The sequence below is a fragment of the Aquarana catesbeiana genome, linkage group LG05 (genome assembly GCF_042186555.1).
Source record: "Aquarana catesbeiana isolate 2022-GZ linkage group LG05, ASM4218655v1, whole genome shotgun sequence".
NCBI lineage: Eukaryota > Metazoa > Chordata > Amphibia > Anura > Ranidae > Aquarana > Aquarana catesbeiana.
The window spans coordinates 11,104,326-11,121,158 of NC_133328.1; the positions used below are offsets into that span (position 1 = coordinate 11,104,326).

The 16,833-nt window shown below is 53.4% G+C and overlaps 6 non-coding genes across 6 annotated transcripts; all 6 read left to right on the forward strand.

Moving 5' to 3' along the window:
* The first annotated feature begins 60 nt into the window (after positions 1–60).
* LOC141146480 (5S ribosomal RNA) lies at positions 61–179 on the forward strand. Its single transcript, XR_012244900.1, has one exon. It is a non-coding gene; the product is annotated as a 5S ribosomal RNA (ribosomal RNA).
* A 1,849-nt stretch (positions 180–2,028) lies between these two features.
* LOC141146276 (5S ribosomal RNA) lies at positions 2,029–2,147 on the forward strand. Its single transcript, XR_012244827.1, has one exon. It is a non-coding gene; the product is annotated as a 5S ribosomal RNA (ribosomal RNA).
* Positions 2,148–3,996: 1,849 nt separating this feature from the next.
* Positions 3,997–4,115, forward strand: LOC141146277 (5S ribosomal RNA). The gene has a single exon (XR_012244828.1). It is a non-coding gene; the product is annotated as a 5S ribosomal RNA (ribosomal RNA).
* A 4,028-nt stretch (positions 4,116–8,143) lies between these two features.
* Positions 8,144–8,262, forward strand: LOC141146278 (5S ribosomal RNA). The gene has a single exon (XR_012244829.1). It is a non-coding gene; the product is annotated as a 5S ribosomal RNA (ribosomal RNA).
* A 1,849-nt stretch (positions 8,263–10,111) lies between these two features.
* Positions 10,112–10,230, forward strand: LOC141146279 (5S ribosomal RNA). Its single transcript, XR_012244830.1, has one exon. It is a non-coding gene; the product is annotated as a 5S ribosomal RNA (ribosomal RNA).
* Positions 10,231–14,309: 4,079 nt separating this feature from the next.
* On the forward strand, positions 14,310–14,428 carry LOC141146302 (5S ribosomal RNA). Its single transcript, XR_012244854.1, has one exon. It is a non-coding gene; the product is annotated as a 5S ribosomal RNA (ribosomal RNA).
* Positions 14,429–16,833: the final 2,405 nt, after the last annotated feature.

The window sequence follows — 16,833 nt, forward strand, 5'->3', positions numbered from 1 at the left end:
AAAGGCGGAGCCAGGCTGCCGGTGACAAGTACAAGAGGCTTGAAAGAGACCATGAGCTTTGCCTACGGCCACACCACCCTGAATGCACCCGCTCTCGTCTGATCTCGGAAGCTAAGCAGGGTCGGGCCTGGTTAGTACTTGGATGGGAGACCGCCTGGGAATACCAGGTGCTGTAGGCTTTTGCTTTTCTTCCAGCAGGGGTCACTCTCCTCTATGCCTCTTTTTACATTCTCTTTTAACAAAACCCGCTCTGCAAGCCCTCCTGCACACCTAGCTCCTACAAAATCACCAGTCCAGCCCCCACTTTTTCTTCGCCCTCCTCCCTTTCCTCACCCCTTCTTTCAAAAATACACTTTCTTTCTTCTTTCTCTCTCTCCCTCCCTCCCTCCCTACCTCAGGAGCTTGCCACGCATCCAGTCCCTGTAGACAGCAAAGCAACGGCTGGACGCAACCCCCACCTAGCTAGCCCCCATCCTACATCCCGCTTAGGCTCCACGGCCCAGCCCTTTTCCAGCGCTCTCCTCAGCCGTTTTGGTGCTATCACTCCTCCTCTTTAGTCGCCCTTGCGCCAACACATTCTGCCGCGCTCCCCAGGCTGGGGGAAGCTCGCACGCGGACTGCCGAAGCCAGCGAGAAGCCACAGAGCCGACGGGTCGTGAAACCTGCGCCCTGAAGCGGCTAGGGTGTAGGCAGCAGGTTGCCTACAGGAGCGTGGTTTTAGTTAGCGGCTGCCCCAGGCTGGGAGGGAAAGAGTTAATGCGTGCGCTGCCGGGGTTTTTTTGGATCCAGCCTACCCGCCGGTCATAAAAAATTTAGGGGAAGGCTGGGTTTCGGGGGATCAGGCAGCGCTTGCAGGAGGCCTACTAGGGTTGCCACCTCATCCCTTTAAACCCAAACACATATGAATTACACAGGTTCTGAGGCTAATTGAATGCAGATAAGGCAACGAGTGAGTTTAATTACCACCTTAATCAGCCACAGAATTTCTGTAATTAATATGTGTTCGGATATAAAGGGATGAGATGGCAACTCAAAGACCAACATGAACTACTACCTTGTAGAGGTAGTCCTGGGCAGCCAGTCAGTGGCAGTTTGGGTCAGGATATGACCATTGTTCATGTTGAACTGTAATGCCCAAGACTTCTCAGTAAAGTTGCGTCAAGTGTTCTAAGCCTCCTCTGAAGTCATTGAAAGGGACTCCATCATGCATGTTGGTCTCCAGGCCTATTGAAAAGAACTTGGGTGAGTATGGCACATGTGAGGTATGAAGCGACGCTACAAGAAAAGGTCTACCTACTGGGCAAGTCAAGCAGTTGCTTGACTGCAGCCAGTGGTGAGGCATGGCGCCTGCTATAGGTGAGGGTAGAGTTGCAACCCCATCCCTTTAAACCCGAACACATAGGAATTACACAGGTTCTGAAGGCTAATTTAAGGCAGATAAGGGCAACAAGTGAGTTTAATTACTACCTTAATCAGCCTCAGAAGCTGCGTAATAAATAAGTGTTCGGGTTTAAAGGGATGAGGTGGCAACCCTAGGTCAGAGGTCCTCTGGTAGCCAGGGGGGGGTGGATGTACTGGCTCCCTCCGCAGCGGTCGGTTTCCAGTAGCTAGCGGAACGGAAGCCAGGTTCCGGAGATCCATGGGCTGGCCACCTGGTATGAAAGCGAAGGCGTTAACAAGTGCAGGCATGAGGCCCCGCGCTACATGCGCCCTGCTGCTCCTCTTCCTTTGGTGCAAAGCCTTGTCAGGGAAAAGGTTAAAAGTCAGGCCAGGGGAAGCCAGAAAGGAGCCTTTGAAGCCAGGCTGAGTATGTGTGTGAGAAGGTGCAGGCAGGAAGAGGTTAAAGAGGCAGCAAGAGGCAGGGGGGTTGAAGAGAGCGAGCGAGCGAGCGAGAGAGAGGAGAGACGACAAGGTGGGGTGTGCTGCGTTGCTTGTCAAAAGGCACTGCTGATTGTAGCAAAGTCAAGGAAAGGCGGAGCCAGGCTGCCGGTGACAAGTACAAGAGGCTTGAAAGAGACCATGAGCTTTGCCTACGGCCACACCACCCTGAATGCGCCCGCTCTCGTCTGATCTCGGAAGCTAAGCAGGGTCGGGCCTGGTTAGTACTTGGATGGGAGACCGCCTGGGAATACCAGGTGCTGTAGGCTTTTGCTTTTCTTCCAGCAGGGGTCACTCTCCTCTATGCCTCTTTTTACATTCTCTTTTAACAAAACCCGCTCTGCAAGCCCTCCTGCACACCTAGCTCCTACAAAATCACCAGTCCAGCCCCCACTTTTTCTTCGCCCTCCTCCCTTTCCTCACCCCTTCTTTCAAAAATACACTTTCTTTCTTCTTTCTCTCTCTCCCTCCCTCCCTCCCTACCTCAGGAGCTTGCCACGCATCCAGTCCCTGTAGACAGCAAAGCAACGGCTGGACGCAACCCCCACCTAGCTAGCCCCCATCCTACATCCCGCTTAGGCTCCACGGCCCAGCCCTTTTCCAGCGCTCTCCTCAGCCGTTTTGGTGCTATCACTCCTCCTCTTTAGTCGCCCTTGCGCCAACACATTCTGCCGCGCTCCCCAGGCTGGGGGAAGCTCGCACGCGGACTGCCGAAGCCAGCGAGAAGCCACAGAGCCGACGGGTCGTGAAACCTGCGCCCTGAAGCGGCTAGGGTGTAGGCAGCAGGTTGCCTACAGGAGCGTGGTTTTAGTTAGCGGCTGCCCCAGGCTGGGAGGGAAAGAGTTAATGCGTGCGCTGCCGGGGTTTTTTTGGATCCAGCCTACCCGCCGGTCATAAAAAATTTAGGGGAAGGCTGGGTTTCGGGGGATCAGGCAGCGCTTGCAGGAGGCCTACTAGGGTTGCCACCTCATCCCTTTAAACCCAAACACATATGAATTACACAGGTTCTGAGGCTAATTGAATGCAGATAAGGCAACGAGTGAGTTTAATTACCACCTTAATCAGCCACAGAATTTCTGTAATTAATATGTGTTCGGATATAAAGGGATGAGATGGCAACTCAAAGACCAACATGAACTACTACCTTGTAGAGGTAGTCCTGGGCAGCCAGTCAGTGGCAGTTTGGGTCAGGATATGACCATTGTTCATGTTGAACTGTAATGCCCAAGACTTCTCAGTAAAGTTGCGTCAAGTGTTCTAAGCCTCCTCTGAAGTCATTGAAAGGGACTCCATCATGCATGTTGGTCTCCAGGCCTATTGAAAAGAACTTGGGTGAGTATGGCACATGTGAGGTATGAAGCGACGCTACAAGAAAAGGTCTACCTACTGGGCAAGTCAAGCAGTTGCTTGACTGCAGCCAGTGGTGAGGCATGGCGCCTGCTATAGGTGAGGGTAGAGTTGCAACCCCATCCCTTTAAACCCGAACACATAGGAATTACACAGGTTCTGAAGGCTAATTTAAGGCAGATAAGGGCAACAAGTGAGTTTAATTACTACCTTAATCAGCCTCAGAAGCTGCGTAATAAATAAGTGTTCGGGTTTAAAGGGATGAGGTGGCAACCCTAGGTCAGAGGTCCTCTGGTAGCCAGGGGGGGGTGGATGTACTGGCTCCCTCCGCAGCGGTCGGTTTCCAGTAGCTAGCGGAACGGAAGCCAGGTTCCGGAGATCCATGGGCTGGCCACCTGGTATGAAAGCGAAGGCGTTAACAAGTGCAGGCATGAGGCCCCGCGCTACATGCGCCCTGCTGCTCCTCTTCCTTTGGTGCAAAGCCTTGTCAGGGAAAAGGTTAAAAGTCAGGCCAGGGGAAGCCAGAAAGGAGCCTTTGAAGCCAGGCTGAGTATGTGTGTGAGAAGGTGCAGGCAGGAAGAGGTTAAAGAGGCAGCAAGAGGCAGGGGGGTTGAAGAGAGCGAGCGAGCGAGCGAGAGAGAGGAGAGACGACAAGGTGGGGTGTGCTGCGTTGCTTGTCAAAAGGCACTGCTGATTGTAGCAAAGTCAAGGAAAGGCGGAGCCAGGCTGCCGGTGACAAGTACAAGAGGCTTGAAAGAGACCATGAGCTTTGCCTACGGCCACACCACCCTGAATGCGCCCGCTCTCGTCTGATCTCGGAAGCTAAGCAGGGTCGGGCCTGGTTAGTACTTGGATGGGAGACCGCCTGGGAATACCAGGTGCTGTAGGCTTTTGCTTTTCTTCCAGCAGGGGTCACTCTCCTCTATGCCTCTTTTTACATTCTCTTTTAACAAAACCCGCTCTGCAAGCCCTCCTGCACACCTAGCTCCTACAAAATCACCAGTCCAGCCCCCACTTTTTCTTCGCCCTCCTCCCTTTCCTCACCCCTTCTTTCAAAAATACACTTTCTTTCTTCTTTCTCTCTCTCCCTCCCTCCCTCCCTCCCTCCCTCCCTACCTCAGGAGCTTGCCACGCATCCAGTCCCTGTAGACAGCAAAGCAACGGCCGGACGCAACCCCCACCTAGCTAGCCCCCATCCTACATCCCGCTTAGGCTCCACGGCCCAGCCCTTTTCCAGCGCTCTCCTCAGCCGTTTTGGTGCTATCACTCCTCCTCTTTAGTCGCCCTTGCGCCAACACATTCTGCGGCGCTCCCCAGGCTGGGGGAAGCTCGCACGCGGACTGCCGAAGCCAGCGAGAAGCCACAGAGCCGACGGGTCGTGAAACCTGCGCCCTGAAGCGGCTAGGGTGTAGGCAGCAGGTTGCCTACAGGAGCGTGGTTTTAGTTAGCGGCTGCTAGTCACGCAGCGCTTGCAAGAGGCCAACATGAACAACGGTAAAATTGTATGTAAAAGAGGCATAGAGGAGAGTGACCCCTGCTGGGGAAAAAAATCAAAAGCCTACAGCACCTGGTATTCCCAGGCGGTCTTTGGAATGTGGGTGGTTCCTAGAATAACGTGGGCGGGGCGCTCCTGGTGAAGTGGGCGGAGCTGGGATGCACATGGTGATTATGTATTGAACAACAGTCATTTCCTTAGGTCACTCCGCCCACTCCTCGCTCGGACTACCTTTCCCAGCAGCCTCTGCGCCGGAAGTAGAGTGTCCATTGGCCGCACTGTTATGTCCACACAGTATGGAGCTGCCAATGCTCACCGATCTCTACCAGTTCACCATGGCGTACGGCTACTGGAGGAGCGGGCGGCACAGGGAGGCCGCGGAGTTCGAGCTCTTCTTCCGAGAGGCGCCTTTCAATGGAGAGTTCACCATCTACTGCGGCCTGGAGGAAAGTCTCCGCTACCTCACGGACTTCGGCTTTTCCCGCTCAGGTAACCCCGCCCACCGCGACGAGTGACTCCTCCCACATCCCTTATCTCACCGCTCACCTGCTGACCCCGCCTATTATTAATTAGCGCTCTATTAGTATTTGACTCCACCCACCACCTTTTCCCCGCCCACCTTGAGACTCCTCCTATTATGTAATTTTTCACTGTATACACTGTGATATCACGTTCTCCTAGAACCATTATTATTATTATTATTGTCTCCTCCTCTCATCCTCGTCCTCCTCCCTCCTTCCTCCTCCTACTGTTACATCGTTTTTGTAACTATAAAGTTCATTTGACATTTTGGATTGTATAGTCACTATAGTGTATGGACAGTATTAGTCTTTCTGCCCCTCCCACTAGATTCGGCCCCTCCTTTTCTCATCGCCTCACCTGGAGACTCCCCCCTTGCTCATCTTCTGACCTGGCGACTCCTCCCTTGCCCCTTCTTACATTCTGACTCCTCCCTCGCCCATCTTCTCACCTGGCGACTCCTCCCTTGCCTGGAGACTCCTCCCTCGCCCCTTCTTCTCACCTGGCGACTCCTCCCTCGCCCATCTTCTCACCTGGCGACTCCTCCCTTGCCTGGAGACTCCTCCCTCGCCCCTTATTCTTGCCTGGAGACTCCTCCCTCGCCCCTTATTCTTACCTGCTAACTCCTCCCTCGCCCCTTATTCTTACCTGCTGACTCCTCCCTCGCCCCTTATTCTTACCTGCTGACTCCTCCCTCGCCCTTTATTCTTACCTGCTGACCCCTCCCTCGCCCTTTATTCTTACCTGCTGACCCCTCCCTCGCCCTTTATTCTTACCTGCTGACTCCTCCCTCGCCCCTTATTCTTACCTCCTGACTCCTCCCTCGCCCCTTCTTCTTACCTGCCGACTCCTCCCTCGCCCATCTTCTCACCTGGCGACTCCTCCCTCGCCCATCTTCTCACCTGGCGACTCCTCCCTCGCCCATCTTCTCACCTGGCGACTCCTCCCTTGCCTGGAGACTCCTCCCTCACCCCTTATTCTTGCCTGGAGACTCCTCCCTCGCCCTTTCTTCTTACCTGCTGACTCCTCCCTCGCCCCTTCTTCTTACCTGCTGACCCCTCCCTCGCCCTTTATTCTTACCTGCTGACTCCTCCCTCGCCCCTTATTCTTACCTCCTGACTCCTCCCTCGCCCCTTCTTCTCACCTGGCGACTCCTCCTTCGCCCATCTTCTCACCTGGTGACTCCTCCTTCGCCCATCTTCTCGCCTGGCGACTCCTCCTTCGCCCATCTTCTCGCCTGGCGACTCCTCCTTCGCCCATCTTCTCGCCTGGCGACTCCTCCTTCGCCCATCTTCTCGCCTGGCGACTCCTCCCTCGCCCCTTCTTCTCGCCTGGCGACTCCTCCCTCGCCCCTTCTTCTCGCCTGGCGACTCCTCCCTCGCCCATCTCCTCCTCGCCTGGCGACTCCTCTCTCGCCCATCTCCTCCTCGCCTGGCGACTCCTCTCTCGCCCATCTCCTCCTCGCCTGGCGACTCCTCTCTCGCCCATCTCCTCCTCGCCTGGCGACTCCTCTCTCGCCCATCTCCTCCTCGCCTGGCGACTCCTCTCTCGCCCATCTCCTCAAAAGCAGCAGGTTGCCTACAGGAGCGTGGTTTTAGTTAGCGGCTGCCCCAGGCTAGGAGGGAAAGAGTTAATGCGTGCGCTGCCGGGGTTTTTTTGGATCCAGCCTACCCACCAGTGATATAAATATAGGGGAAGGCTGGGTTTTCGGGGGATCAGGCAGCGCTTGCAGGAGGCCTACTAGGGTTGCCACCTCATCCCTTTAAACCCAAACACATATGAATTACACAGGTTCCGAGGCTAATTAAATGCAGATAAGGCAACGAGTGAGTTTAATTACCACCTTAATCAGCCACAGAATTTCTGTAATTAACATGTGTTCGGATATAAAGGGATGAGATGGCAACTCAAAGACCAACATGAACTACTACCTTGTAGAGGTAGTCCTGGGCAGCCAATCAGTGGCAGTTTGGGTCAGGATATGACCATTGTTCATGTTGAACTGTAATGCCCAAGACTTCTCAGTAAAGTTGCGTCAAGTGTTCTAAGCCTCCTCTGAAGTCATTGAAAGGGGTCCATCATGCATGTTGGTCTCCAGGCCTATTGAAAAGAACTTGGGTGAGTATGGCACATGTGAGGTATGAAGCGACGCTACAAGAAAAGGTCTACCTACTGGGCAAGTCAAGCAGTTGCTTGACTGCAGCCAGTGGTGAGGCATGGCGCCTGCTATAGGTGAGGGTAGAGTTGCAACCCCATCCCTTTAAACCCGAACACATAGGAATTACACAGGTTCTGAAGGCTAATTTAAGGCAGATAAGGGCAACAAGTGAGTTTAATTACTACCTTAATCAGCCTCAGAAGCTGCGTAATAAATAAGTGTTCGGGTTTAAAGGGATGAGGTGGCAACCCTAGGTCAGAGGTCCTCTGGTAGCCAGGGGGGGGTGGATGTACTGGCTCCCTCCGCAGCGGTCGGTTTCCAGTAGCTAGCGGAACGGAAGCCAGGTTCCGGAGATCCATGGGCTGGCCACCTGGTATGAAAGCGAAGGCGTTAACAAGTGCAGGCATGAGGCCCCGCGCTACATGCGCCCTGCTGCTCCTCTTCCTTTGGTGCAAAGCCTTGTCAGGGAAAAGGTTAAAAGTCAGGCCAGGGGAAGCCAGAAAGGAGCCTTTGAAGCCAGGCTGAGTATGTGTGTGAGAAGGTGCAGGCAGGAAGAGGTTAAAGAGGCAGCAAGAGGCAGGGGGGTTGAAGAGAGCGAGCGAGCGAGCGAGAGAGAGGAGAGACGACAAGGTGGGGTGTGCTGCGTTGCTTGTCAAAAGGCACTGCTGATTGTAGCAAAGTCAAGGAAAGGCGGAGCCAGGCTGCCGGTGACAAGTACAAGAGGCTTGAAAGAGACCATGAGCTTTGCCTACGGCCACACCACCCTGAATGCGCCCGCTCTCGTCTGATCTCGGAAGCTAAGCAGGGTCGGGCCTGGTTAGTACTTGGATGGGAGACCGCCTGGGAATACCAGGTGCTGTAGGCTTTTGCTTTTCTTCCAGCAGGGGTCACTCTCCTCTATGCCTCTTTTTACATTCTCTTTTAACAAAACCCGCTCTGCAAGCCCTCCTGCACACCTAGCTCCTACAAAATCACCAGTCCAGCCCCCACTTTTTCTTCGCCCTCCTCCCTTTCCTCACCCCTTCTTTCAAAAATACACTTTCTTTCTTCTTTCTCTCTCTCCCTCCCTCCCTCCCTACCTCAGGAGCTTGCCACGCATCCAGTCCCTGTAGACAGCAAAGCAACGGCTGGACGCAACCCCCACCTAGCTAGCCCCCATCCTACATCCCGCTTAGGCTCCACGGCCCAGCCCTTTTCCAGCGCTCTCCTCAGCCGTTTTGGTGCTATCACTCCTCCTCTTTAGTCGCCCTTGCGCCAACACATTCTGCCGCGCTCCCCAGGCTGGGGGAAGCTCGCACGCGGACTGCCGAAGCCAGCGAGAAGCCACAGAGCCGACGGGTCGTGAAACCTGCGCCCTGAAGCGGCTAGGGTGTAGGCAGCAGGTTGCCTACAGGAGCGTGGTTTTAGTTAGCGGCTGCCCCAGGCTGGGAGGGAAAGAGTTAATGCGTGCGCTGCCGGGGTTTTTTTGGATCCAGCCTACCCGCCGGTCATAAAAAATTTAGGGGAAGGCTGGGTTTCGGGGGATCAGGCAGCGCTTGCAGGAGGCCTACTAGGGTTGCCACCTCATCCCTTTAAACCCAAACACATATGAATTACACAGGTTCTGAGGCTAATTGAATGCAGATAAGGCAACGAGTGAGTTTAATTACCACCTTAATCAGCCACAGAATTTCTGTAATTAATATGTGTTCGGATATAAAGGGATGAGATGGCAACTCAAAGACCAACATGAACTACTACCTTGTAGAGGTAGTCCTGGGCAGCCAGTCAGTGGCAGTTTGGGTCAGGATATGACCATTGTTCATGTTGAACTGTAATGCCCAAGACTTCTCAGTAAAGTTGCGTCAAGTGTTCTAAGCCTCCTCTGAAGTCATTGAAAGGGACTCCATCATGCATGTTGGTCTCCAGGCCTATTGAAAAGAACTTGGGTGAGTATGGCACATGTGAGGTATGAAGCGACGCTACAAGAAAAGGTCTACCTACTGGGCAAGTCAAGCAGTTGCTTGACTGCAGCCAGTGGTGAGGCATGGCGCCTGCTATAGGTGAGGGTAGAGTTGCAACCCCATCCCTTTAAACCCGAACACATAGGAATTACACAGGTTCTGAAGGCTAATTTAAGGCAGATAAGGGCAACAAGTGAGTTTAATTACTACCTTAATCAGCCTCAGAAGCTGCGTAATAAATAAGTGTTCGGGTTTAAAGGGATGAGGTGGCAACCCTAGGTCAGAGGTCCTCTGGTAGCCAGGGGGGGGTGGATGTACTGGCTCCCTCCGCAGCGGTCGGTTTCCAGTAGCTAGCGGAACGGAAGCCAGGTTCCGGAGATCCATGGGCTGGCCACCTGGTATGAAAGCGAAGGCGTTAACAAGTGCAGGCATGAGGCCCCGCGCTACATGCGCCCTGCTGCTCCTCTTCCTTTGGTGCAAAGCCTTGTCAGGGAAAAGGTTAAAAGTCAGGCCAGGGGAAGCCAGAAAGGAGCCTTTGAAGCCAGGCTGAGTATGTGTGTGAGAAGGTGCAGGCAGGAAGAGGTTAAAGAGGCAGCAAGAGGCAGGGGGGTTGAAGAGAGCGAGCGAGCGAGCGAGAGAGAGGAGAGACGACAAGGTGGGGTGTGCTGCGTTGCTTGTCAAAAGGCACTGCTGATTGTAGCAAAGTCAAGGAAAGGCGGAGCCAGGCTGCCGGTGACAAGTACAAGAGGCTTGAAAGAGACCATGAGCTTTGCCTACGGCCACACCACCCTGAATGCGCCCGCTCTCGTCTGATCTCGGAAGCTAAGCAGGGTCGGGCCTGGTTAGTACTTGGATGGGAGACCGCCTGGGAATACCAGGTGCTGTAGGCTTTTGCTTTTCTTCCAGCAGGGGTCACTCTCCTCTATGCCTCTTTTTACATTCTCTTTTAACAAAACCCGCTCTGCAAGCCCTCCTGCACACCTAGCTCCTACAAAATCACCAGTCCAGCCCCCACTTTTTCTTCGCCCTCCTCCCTTTCCTCACCCCTTCTTTCAAAAATACACTTTCTTTCTTCTTTCTCTCTCTCCCTCCCTCCCTCCCTCCCTCCCTCCCTACCTCAGGAGCTTGCCACGCATCCAGTCCCTGTAGACAGCAAAGCAACGGCCGGACGCAACCCCCACCTAGCTAGCCCCCATCCTACATCCCGCTTAGGCTCCACGGCCCAGCCCTTTTCCAGCGCTCTCCTCAGCCGTTTTGGTGCTATCACTCCTCCTCTTTAGTCGCCCTTGCGCCAACACATTCTGCGGCGCTCCCCAGGCTGGGGGAAGCTCGCACGCGGACTGCCGAAGCCAGCGAGAAGCCACAGAGCCGACGGGTCGTGAAACCTGCGCCCTGAAGCGGCTAGGGTGTAGGCAGCAGGTTGCCTACAGGAGCGTGGTTTTAGTTAGCGGCTGCTAGTCACGCAGCGCTTGCAAGAGGCCAACATGAACAACGGTAAAATTGTATGTAAAAGAGGCATAGAGGAGAGTGACCCCTGCTGGGGAAAAAAATCAAAAGCCTACAGCACCTGGTATTCCCAGGCGGTCTTTGGAATGTGGGTGGTTCCTAGAATAACGTGGGCGGGGCGCTCCTGGTGAAGTGGGCGGAGCTGGGATGCACATGGTGATTATGTATTGAACAACAGTCATTTCCTTAGGTCACTCCGCCCACTCCTCGCTCGGACTACCTTTCCCAGCAGCCTCTGCGCCGGAAGTAGAGTGTCCATTGGCCGCACTGTTATGTCCACACAGTATGGAGCTGCCAATGCTCACCGATCTCTACCAGTTCACCATGGCGTACGGCTACTGGAGGAGCGGGCGGCACAGGGAGGCCGCGGAGTTCGAGCTCTTCTTCCGAGAGGCGCCTTTCAATGGAGAGTTCACCATCTACTGCGGCCTGGAGGAAAGTCTCCGCTACCTCACGGACTTCGGCTTTTCCCGCTCAGGTAACCCCGCCCACCGCGACGAGTGACTCCTCCCACATCCCTTATCTCACCGCTCACCTGCTGACCCCGCCTATTATTAATTAGCGCTCTATTAGTATTTGACTCCACCCACCACCTTTTCCCCGCCCACCTTGAGACTCCTCCTATTATGTAATTTTTCACTGTATACACTGTGATATCACGTTCTCCTAGAACCATTATTATTATTATTATTGTCTCCTCCTCTCATCCTCGTCCTCCTCCCTCCTTCCTCCTCCTACTGTTACATCGTTTTTGTAACTATAAAGTTCATTTGACATTTTGGATTGTATAGTCACTATAGTGTATGGACAGTATTAGTCTTTCTGCCCCTCCCACTAGATTCGGCCCCTCCTTTTCTCATCGCCTCACCTGGAGACTCCCCCCTTGCTCATCTTCTGACCTGGCGACTCCTCCCTTGCCCCTTCTTACATTCTGACTCCTCCCTCGCCCATCTTCTCACCTGGCGACTCCTCCCTTGCCTGGAGACTCCTCCCTCGCCCCTTCTTCTCACCTGGCGACTCCTCCCTCGCCCATCTTCTCACCTGGCGACTCCTCCCTCGCCCATCTTCTCACCTGGCGACTCCTCCCTTGCCTGGAGACTCCTCCCTCGCCCCTTATTCTTGCCTGGAGACTCCTCCCTCGCCCCTTATTCTTACCTGCTAACTCCTCCCTCGCCCCTTATTCTTACCTGCTGACTCCTCCCTCGCCCCTTATTCTTACCTGCTGACTCCTCCCTCGCCCTTTATTCTTACCTGCTGACCCCTCCCTCGCCCTTTATTCTTACCTGCTGACCCCTCCCTCGCCCTTTATTCTTACCTGCTGACTCCTCCCTCGCCCCTTATTCTTACCTCCTGACTCCTCCCTCGCCCCTTCTTCTTACCTGCCGACTCCTCCCTCGCCCATCTTCTCACCTGGCGACTCCTCCCTCGCCCATCTTCTCACCTGGCGACTCCTCCCTCGCCCATCTTCTCACCTGGCGACTCCTCCCTTGCCTGGAGACTCCTCCCTCACCCCTTATTCTTGCCTGGAGACTCCTCCCTCGCCCTTTCTTCTTACCTGCTGACTCCTCCCTCGCCCCTTCTTCTTACCTGCTGACCCCTCCCTCGCCCTTTATTCTTACCTGCTGACTCCTCCCTCGCCCCTTATTCTTACCTCCTGACTCCTCCCTCGCCCCTTCTTCTCACCTGGCGACTCCTCCTTCGCCCATCTTCTCACCTGGTGACTCCTCCTTCGCCCATCTTCTCGCCTGGCGACTCCTCCTTCGCCCATCTTCTCGCCTGGCGACTCCTCCTTCGCCCATCTTCTCGCCTGGCGACTCCTCCTTCGCCCATCTTCTCGCCTGGCGACTCCTCCCTCGCCCCTTCTTCTCGCCTGGCGACTCCTCCCTCGCCCCTTCTTCTCGCCTGGCGACTCCTCCCTCGCCCATCTCCTCCTCGCCTGGCGACTCCTCTCTCGCCCATCTCCTCCTCGCCTGGCGACTCCTCTCTCGCCCATCTCCTCCTCGCCTGGCGACTCCTCTCTCGCCCATCTCCTCCTCGCCTGGCGACTCCTCTCTCGCCCATCTCCTCCTCGCCTGGCGACTCCTCTCTCGCCCATCTCCTCAAAAGCAGCAGGTTGCCTACAGGAGCGTGGTTTTAGTTAGCGGCTGCCCCAGGCTAGGAGGGAAAGAGTTAATGCGTGCGCTGCCGGGGTTTTTTTGGATCCAGCCTACCCACCAGTGATATAAATATAGGGGAAGGCTGGGTTTTCGGGGGATCAGGCAGCGCTTGCAGGAGGCCTACTAGGGTTGCCACCTCATCCCTTTAAACCCAAACACATATGAATTACACAGGTTCCGAGGCTAATTAAATGCAGATAAGGCAACGAGTGAGTTTAATTACCACCTTAATCAGCCACAGAATTTCTGTAATTAACATGTGTTCGGATATAAAGGGATGAGATGGCAACTCAAAGACCAACATGAACTACTACCTTGTAGAGGTAGTCCTGGGCAGCCAATCAGTGGCAGTTTGGGTCAGGATATGACCATTGTTCATGTTGAACTGTAATGCCCAAGACTTCTCAGTAAAGTTGCGTCAAGTGTTCTAAGCCTCCTCTGAAGTCATTGAAAGGGGTCCATCATGCATGTTGGTCTCCAGGCCTATTGAAAAGAACTTGGGTGAGTATGGCACATGTGAGGTATGAAGCAACGCTACAAGAAAAGGTCTACCTACTGGGCAAGTCAAGCAGTTGCTTGACTGCAGCCAGTGGTGAGGCATGGCGCCTGCTATAGGTGAGGGTAGAGTTGCAACCCCATCCCTTTAAACCCGAACACATAGGAATTACACAGGTTCTGAAGGCTAATTTAAGGCAGATAAGGGCAACAAGTGAGTTTAATTACCACCTTAATCAGCCTCAGAAGCTGCGTAATTAATATGTGTTCGGGTTTAAAGGGATGAGGTGGCAACCCTAGGTCAGAGGTCCTCTGGTAGCCAGGGGGGGTGGATGTACTGGCTCCCTCCGCAGCGGTCAGCTTCCAGTAGCTAGCGGAACGGAAGCCAGGTTCCGGAGATCCATGGGCTGGCCACCTGGTACGAAAGCGAAGGCGTTAACAAGTGCAGGCATGAGGCCCCGCGCTACATGCGCCCTGCTGCTCCTCTTCCTTTGCTGCAAAGCCTTGTCAGGGAAAAGGTTAAAAGTCAGGCCAGGGGAAGCCAATAAGGAGCCTTTGAAGCCAGGCTGAGTATGTGTGTGAGAAGGTGCAGGCAGGAAGAGGTTAAAGAGGGAGCAAAGCAGCAAGAGGCAGGGGGGGTTGAAGAGAGCGAGCGAGCCAGAGAGAGAGAGAAAGAGAGAGAGGAGAGACCACAAGGTGGGGTGTGCTGCGTTGCTTGTCAAAAGGCACTGCTGATTGTAGCAAAGTCAAGGAAAGGTGGAGCCAGGCTGCCGGTGACAAGTACATGAGGCTTGAAAGAGACCATGAGCTTTGCCTACGGCCACACCACCCTGAATGCGCCCGCTCTCGTCTGATCTCGGAAGCTAAGCAGGGTCGGGCCTGGTTAGTACTTGGATGGGAGACCGCCTGGGAATACCAGATGCTGTAGGCTTTTGCTTTTCTTCCAGCAGGGGTCACTCTCCTCTATGCCTCTTTTTACATTCTCTTTTAACAAAACGCGCTCTGCAAGCCCTCCTGCACACCTAGCTCCTACAAAATCACCAGTCCAGCCCCCACTTTTTCTTCGCCCTCCTCCCTTTCCTCACCCCTTCTTTCAAAAATACACTTTCTTTCTTCTTTCTCTCTCTCTCTCCCTCCCTACCTCAGGAGCTTGCCACGCATCCAGTCCCTGTAGACAGCAAAGCAACGGCCGGACGCAACCCCCACCTAGCTAGCCCCCATCCTACATCCCGCTTAGGCTCCACGGCCCAGCCCTTTTCCAGCGCTCTCCTCAGCCGTTTTGGTGCTATCACTCCTCCTCTTTAGTCGCCCTTGCGCCAACACATTCTGCCGTGCTCCCCAGGCTGGGGGAAACTCGCACGCGGACTGCCGAAGCCAGCGAGAAGCCACAGAGCCGACGGGTCGTGAAACCTGCGCCCTGAAGCGGCTAGGGTGTAGGCAGCAGGTTGCCTACAGGAGCGTGGTTTTAGTTAGCGGCTGCCCCAGGCTGGGAGGGAAAGAGTTAATGCGTGTGCTGCCGGGGTTTTTTTGGATCCAGCCTACCCACCAGTGATATAAATATAGGGGAAGGCTGGGTTTCGGGGGATCAGGCAGCGCTTGCAGGAGGCCTACTAGGGTTGCCACCTCATCCCTTTAAACCCAAACACATATGAATTACACAGGTTCTGAGGCTAATTAAATGCAGATAAGGCAACGAGTGAGTTTAATTACCACCTTAATCAGCCACAGAATTTCTGTAATTAATATGTGTTCGGATATAAAGGGATGAGATGGCAACTCAAAGACCAACATGAACTACTACCTTGTAGAGGTAGTCCTGGGCAGCCAGTCAGTGGCAGTTTGGGTCAGGATATGACCGTTGTTCATGTTGAACTGTAATGCCCAAGACTTCTCAGTAAAGTTGCGTCAAGTGTTCTAAGCCTCCTCTGAAGTCATTGAAAGGGACTCCATCATGCATGTTGGTCTCCAGGCCTATTGAAAAGAACTTGGGTGAGTATGGCACATGTGAGGTATGAAGCGACGCTACAAGAAAAGGTCTACCTACTGGGCAAGTCAAGCAGTTGCTTGACTGCAGCCAGTGGTGAGGCATGGCGCCTGCTATAGGTGAGGGTAGAGTTGCAACCCCATCCCTTTAAACCCGAACACATATGAATTACACAGGTTCTGAAGGCTAATTTAAGGCAGATAAGGGCAACAAGTGAGTTTAATTACTACCTTAATCAGCCTCAGAAGCTGCGTAATTAACCACTTCACGACCGCTCACTGTATATATACGTCATTTTTTTAAAGATGGATATCTCGGTAACGGCAGCAGCTGCTGCCACAACTGAGATATCCATCTTTACAGCGAGCGGTTCTGTACACGATAATGGTGGCCTCAGCGGCGGGTTCGCCGCAAGATCACCGTTATCGGCGGCGGGAGAGGTGCCACCCGCCCCTCCCGCCGCCCTCCGCCGCTTACCGGAGCCGTCGGTAGCGGCGGAGGAGATTGGGACCTGTCACCGCTGAGGTACTGAGACGAGTGAGGCCAAGATGGCCCCCACCCGTCTCTATACCATGTGACGGCCGGAGCGACGTCATTACGATGGCTCCGCCCACTTCTCTTAAAGGCACAATTTTTTTTGTGTCATTTTTTTTAAACGACTTTTTTTTTTTTTTTTTTTTTGCATTTTAGTCTAAAATTTTTTTTTTTTTAAAACAGTGAAAAAATAAATAAAATAAAGTAAAATAAATAATAAAAAAAAAAAAAATTTAAAGCGCCCTGTCCCGACGAGCTCGCGCACAGAAGCGAACGCATACGTGAGTAGCGCCCGCATATGAAAACGGTGGTCAAACCACACATGTGAGGTATCGCCGCGACCGGTATTGCGAGAGCAATAATTCTAGCCCTAGACCTCCTCTGTAACTCCAAACATGCAACCTGTAGAATTTTTTTAAACGTCGCCTATGGAGATTTTTAAGGGTAAAAGTTTGACGCTATTCCACGAGCGGGCGCAATTTTGAAGCGTGACATGTTGGGTATCAATTTACTTGGCGTAACATTATCTTTCACAATAAAAAAAAAAATTGGGCTAACTTTACTGTTGTCTTATTTTTTTATTCAAAAAAGTGATTTTTTTCCAAAAAAAGTGTGCTTATAAGACCGCTGCGCAAATACGGTGCAAAAAAAAGTATTGCAATGACCGCCATTTTATTCTCTAGGGTGTTAGAAAAAAAACAATATATAATGTTTGGGGGTTCTAAGTAATTTTCTAGCAAAAAAACCTGTTTTAAACATGTAAACACCTAAAATCCAAAACGAGGCTGGTCTTTAAGTGGTTAATATGTGTTCGGGTT